The sequence below is a fragment of the Patella vulgata genome, chromosome 3 (assembly GCF_932274485.2).
Source record: "Patella vulgata chromosome 3, xgPatVulg1.2, whole genome shotgun sequence".
Classification (NCBI taxonomy): Eukaryota; Metazoa; Mollusca; class Gastropoda; family Patellidae; genus Patella; species Patella vulgata.
The window spans coordinates 24678631-24685435 of record NC_065881.2 but is presented as its reverse complement, the minus strand read 5'-3'; positions in this window follow the sequence as shown (position 1 = coordinate 24685435).

The window sequence follows — 6805 nt, the reverse complement described above, 5'->3', positions numbered from 1 at the left end:
GAAAACACACTGACCTGGATAATTTTGAGATGTAATACAATAACTTTGAAATGAAGATAAATATATAATTATCCACGGCATATATCTCACATTTATTGGTTTTAGACCATCTCTTACAGTATTAGAGCCGCAGAATTGTGGCATAAATCCTAATAATGAATAACTAAAAAACCAACGGATAACTAACTTTACAGCTAGCAACCCTTAGAATATCTTAAGTGTATAAAGAGTAACCATATATACACAGCATTTTTGCAACACGTGGAATTATCAATATTGCTACACAATAGCATTGGAATACGTAATTTTCTTAATTCTTCGACAAGCAAGTTAACTAATCTCTAGATTTTATTTATACAATTCCCACATAAAAAATTATGTATTTTTCTCCCAACACATGCGATGAGGATTTAGGATTTACGGAATTTCTATGTTGTTTTCATTTGATATGACAGTTGGCTGGATTCGAAGAGCAGTACTTCATATCAATTGCCCTTTTTTCCAAGATCTTAATCTTGTTTACATAGTGGGTGACCGTAATAGCGGTAAATGGATTTGTTGTAGAAAATTCCTATGACACGAGGACAATACGTTAATGATTAAAAATGGACCGATTCACGCCATTGATTAGATTCCCACATATCAATTAACTTTTATTGTTCTACTACCAGACACTCATCATTAATCATCAGCACAAAACTCAGTATAATCTTGTTGACTATGTATACAACTCTTTTAACACCCATCACGAGATTATGTGGCTTCTATACGTGTGCAGTATTCTGTACTGGCCGTAAAATTTTAGTTACATAGTGGAGGTGGAACGTAGCCATGTTTGAAGATTGGGCTTTGGGGAAAAAAGGCTCTCCTTCCGGCGTGCAAAATGACCGTTGGGTCAGATCTAAATATGGTCATTTTCCATAGCCCTAGGTCATGACCAGCATATACGGTCGACAACCTTCATATTACATACTAGAATGGTAATATATTTAAACGTTTTTTAAAATCAGATCAAAATTGTGACCTCTAGAGAATCCATAAGCTAAAAAACATGATTTTTCATAAACCTGCATCTCCAGTTTCATCAAAATCGAATGAAAATTGTGACCTCATAAGAGTATCCACAAGCTAAAAACGCAATTTTTGGACAATCAGGGGCCATAATCCATGAACTCATTGTCCTATACATGCCAATTTCGAAAAGAACAGAGATCTTTGGACATTCGAATGGACAGGGGTGACGACAATATAGGTCCATATGAAGATGTGGGCGTATAAAAATCCAATCACTAACCTTAACGTGAGAAAAACCACACAGTAAGATGGACAACAAAACCCCTTATCACCAACAAACCCCTGAGATTAAAATCACAACACTTTTGCTAGCCAACAATGATATGCTTGATAAATATAAATGAAATGGCGTTTAACGTCCCTACAGTGTGCTATACATTGTCAATTGTCAGGCCCTGTCCTGCACCACTGACAAGAGGGACCCAGGCAATTATTATGGGGACATGTTTTAGATGTGATATTTAAAATCCTATTTTAGCATAAACCTTCAATTTTCCTTAAAAACAAAATGAAATACTCCTTACCTTTACTTGCTGCTTGAGTTGGACGTTCCCCCCCTTCTTTTGCAGCCATTCTAGATCTCCATCCTCCCCCTTCTTCTGAGGCTCTGGGTGTTGCTCTCCAAGCCCCACCTCCATCTTTTCTTGGTGTAGCTTCATCATCACGTCGACCACCACCGCCACCTCTCCAGCTACCTTGTTCCTCTCGGGGACTTCTATCTTCACGTCCAAAATCTCTCCTTGGTCCTCTATCATCTCTGCCGAAATCACGTGGGCCTCGATCATCTCTTCTGAAGTCCCTAGGTCCCCGATCATCTCTTCCAAAGTCTCTTGGGCCACGATCATCCCTTCCAAAGTCTCTTGGGCCACGATCATCCCTCCCAAAGTCTCTTGGGCCACGATCATCCCTCCCAAAGTCTCTTGGGCCACGATCATCTCTTCCAAAGTCTCTTGGGCCACGATCGTCTCTTTCAAAGTCTCTTGGGCCACGATCATCTCTTCCAAAGTCTCTTGGGCCACGATCATCTCTACCAAAGTCTCTGGGACCACGATCATCCCTATCGAAGTCCCTTGGACCACGATCATCTCTTCTAAACTCACGGGGGGCCCTTTCATCACGACCGAAGTCCCTTTTAGGTCCTCTTTCTTCATCTCTTTTCCACCCACGCTCATCACGATCTTCTCTATCGTCCCGAGGTGCCTTCTCAGCTTCGCGTTCTCTCCAACCTCCACCACCTTCAGGTTTTCTCCATGTGGATGGTTCTTCTTCCCTACAAAATTTAGATTAAAAACATTTTGACAGACTCAAATCTGACCAACCAACCCCACATTTCTTTTTGATTTGTACATATTATAGTATGATCACATCCTAAAAGCTCAAAAAGTGTGGTGAATAGGTCTCATTTAGAGTTTCCAGTTTATCAACACAAATGTTTGGTCAAATAAAGCCTAGCAAATGGCTGTGTGCGAGGGGCTGTAGGAAGAGAGAATATTGCCCGGATAGCAGCGGTTTCGCCTATTTTTAACCAAATTCCAATTGTCAAATGATTTTTGAAATTTATTTACACGTGCGTACAGGTTGACCTCCGTTTTTGTCCCTTCCAAAATACTAGGCAACTCTTTCCTTCAGTCAAGGAATTGAACCGAGGACATTCTAGTCGAGAGTCAAGTGAAGCCACCTTATCACTATGACAGCAATCATCTTATTAATATCATGTTTAATATTTTTTTGTTGTGGTTTTAATGAAATCCAGTTTAACTATAGAAGTTAAATCAGTGTGATATAAATCCTAGTTTATAATATCTGCTAATCTTACCATCTTATAAATAGTATATATTTATAGATATCCGCTGACCAGCATTTTACATACAAACCATTTTTAATTTGCATGAACGAAAATACAACTTGCAGCTAATTAATATTTTAGCCAAGTGAACTTTCTCCACATATATAATTTATAAACCAACCACTGACTTAATAGAATAAGGTTGTTTCTCACAAGTTTATCATACATGCTGATCTTACCATCACCGGGAATAACATAATTTGCAAATGATCCAATTTAATTGAATTGTCAAATAGAAATTCGTTTTTTTATTTTATTTACCGATATCAAATACTTAAAAAAATCATAATACATCAGAGTTAAAATAATTCTTACCCTCTTGATGGTTCTTTTTTCCAACTATTTTCCCGCTCCTTTTCGCGTTCTCGCCATCCACCACCTTCTTTAGGGGCAGGCCTCCAGGCTTTTCTCTCAGAAGGATCCTCATCAAGCACCTCACGCTGTCCACGTCTCCAGGTATCAGGTTCTCTCTCGGAATCTCCTGGTTTTATACGGCTATAAATATACAGATCACAAAAACTATTAGTCTCTAAAAGATAGGTTGCCAGGCAACGAAACATACACCCACAGCAGCTAAGTCGTCCGAGCAGTCAACAAGAGTTGTCGCATATTTTTTCTATTGTCAGTAACATTTATAATACACTGAAATCTGATTAAGAATAACAACTCATTTAAGTAATTATCCAAAAATCATTAGAAATTATTTGGCTTTTAGTTCTGCCCCATGCTAACGTTTAGTATATGAAACATTTAATATCATGTATTTATCTGTTCAAGTCTCTCATAGACTCCTTTGCAAACAAGAAAATTGTTTTAACTAGTGAATGATGAATACACTTACATATTACGTTGTTCAGGAACAGCAGCAGCAGCATGTTTATCAGATTGTTTTTGTTTCAGTTTTTCTTCTATCTCCTGTTCTCTTAATCTCTGCTTTTCTGCCTGTTCTTGTAATCTTTTATATTTTTCTTCATATTCTTTTTCTTCCTCTTCACGTTTTGCCCGTTCTTCAGCTTCTTTTGCTTCTCGTTCTGAAAAATATAACATATAATGAACATCTATGGCAAGACGCACCATTTTCTAAACTACTGTATAGATTATATAGAAATTTGGAAGACTTTCTAATAATGAAGACAAAAAGTGGAAAATCATATAACTTTTGCATAAAGTAATTTTACAAGAAAATCTGATATCAACATTTATTTCTAAATCCCAAATGAACAGTTGTACAGTATAAACTATACATCAAGGCATTATGCAATAATTAATCTGCCTGTTGCATATCTTTTTTTATGGTTTCGAATTTCATGTTATATTATCATTAAGACATCCACATGACAAGCCCATAATCAACTCTATAGACCATCGGATAGCCTAAATATTGAAGGCTGACAGAAAATTAATAAGATTTGTAGCTTAACATGTAAGATACCAGTCATCAAAAATATTATCAATAACTTCTTTAGCCTGTTGTCTAATTATTGTTTACTGGTGTGTTAGGTTACTTTGGACAATGCCACAAAATAACAGTAAAATTGGAACTACAAATTAATAGTAAAATTACAAATAAATATCCATACCTCTTAACATTTGCTCATCTCTGATCCTCTGTCGTTCTTCCTCTCTCTCTTTATACCACTTTTCCCTTCTTTCCATTTTTCGTTTTTCTTTTCTTTCTTTTAATCGTTTCTGTCTCTCTTTCTTTAATAAAGTTTGGAATTCTGCCAGCTTGTCCTTAAAAAAAAAAAAAAAAAAAAATTAACTGCCTTCATCACCAAAGTAATTTCATGTTTAAGTGTATATCTGTTATCGTCCTGATAAATGATGTATGTTCTGTATTTTTAACTAAGCATTGCCTTTAAAATCAACCAATCTTGTTGACTTTTTTGCATTTTATACATCTCATATCCTCACAGGTCTTTTGTATATTTACACTTTTTAAAAAAAAAAACCCCAAAAACTCATATTGAAGTTTTAAGTACAAAACATTTTCATGCAAGATAGTCTTATTTTATTGTCTGATCTTACAACCTTAATATTTTTCCAAGTTTGTTGCAGCACTTCAAACTAACATAAAACGTAAATGTTGTGAATGTCATTTTTTTTACCTCGTATTCGGAAGTTCTTGTATCTTGTAATTTCGCCATGAATAAATCTTTATCTTCCTTTATTCTTCTCAATCTGTTTTTAGTTTCTAAGGCATGTTTCCTCTCTTCAATCAAATTCTCAATCTATAATATGTTTAAAATAAAACTTTAGCAACCCTAATCACACATATCAATAGAAAATTATATTGTACTGTTGTCTTCAAATACCTCTCATTTGATTTTAACAGTAGCAACAAACCACCGACCCCATATAAAAGCCACAAGATTTATTACATACCAGCCTGGGATCCAGACTATAACACTGGACTTGACACTTGATGATTAACCGCAAAATAGATTGCCAGGCAAGGGAACATATGCCCACAGCAGCTAAATTATATTCACGGTCAACAAGGGTTGTCACATATTTATTCCTTAAGAGGTAATGGGGGGGGGGGGGGGGGGAAAATTTACAAGACAATTTCATACAGATCAGATTATAATTTCCGTCGTTTGTGAGGGTTCACAAGGTTCTACAAACTGAAACAAGGGCCTTAACTCTGGAAGTAATTTATAGAAATTGTTGAAATTTGATAGGCTTTTTCGTTTTACTAATTTAAGTAATGCATATAAATTTCATACAGATCGGATGATAACTTTTGTCATTTAAAAAGTAAAACAAGAGCCATGACTCTAGAAGCATAATAAACGGAAATTGCTGAAATTCAATAGTATTCTTTTTACCAATAAAGCATATAAATTTAATACATATCGGTAGATAACTTTAGATGTTAAGAGCGTTCACAGCTGCAACAAGTGAAACAAGGGCCATAACTCTAGAAGTAATTAACAGAAATTATTGAAATTAAGTAGGATTCTTCATCTCACTAATGTAAACATCATATACCAATTTTAAAATAATCCGATAACTTTTGGTGTTTGAGCGTTCACAAGAAATTTGATAATCGAGACTGTTTATTATCGTAAAAACGGTAACAATGACAACCGAGGCTACATTATCTATTTTTTAACTATTATTGCGAGAACTGTCAGCTCTTTATCTTCCATAATGCCGCTTTGACTTAATGACAGGCCTTATAATCTAGACCACACAGCCAATCTCTCTCCAATTAATGGTGGACATTTACCATAGTGGATGGTGTTAGTCCTACTCAATTCATTATCTATTTTAAAAAATTATTTTCTCAACTTACTCTTTCTTTCTCTTGTTTTTCCCAGAATGCTTTAGCTTCTACTTGATTCTCTTCTATTTTTTTCTCTAACAATGGTAATTCCTCTAAACGTTGAGCTCGTACAATATGATCAACCTTTAAAACAATAATCATGTTATTATTTCTATTTTGGATTACATTTAGTCCCCGTATATATAAGGAAACAAAATAACCGGGTTCGCATCGCAGTTTGCGATCCATTTCCAATGTTACTGCATGGAAACATTGGTCATGGTTCTTGAAAACGTGTCTACTATGCTGTATGCCTTCACTCTTCTCTCTAACAGTCTGTAATATTCGTGATTTTCGACGATGTTAAGTAACTTTTCCAATGATCAAAACAATGCTTAAAGTGTGACATATTTTACTTAGTCAGAAGCCATTTCTGCACGATAAAACATGGCAGTTATGTAACCAAGCTGAACAAAACTACACCAATGTCTTTGTTGCCGTAGGGGTAATTCAGACCACGCAACAACATGAAATATGTCATCTGCAGTTTGAATTAAATTAGCACCAGTGATGGATCATAAATGATTGGAGTTGAAAATACGTTCCACAATACA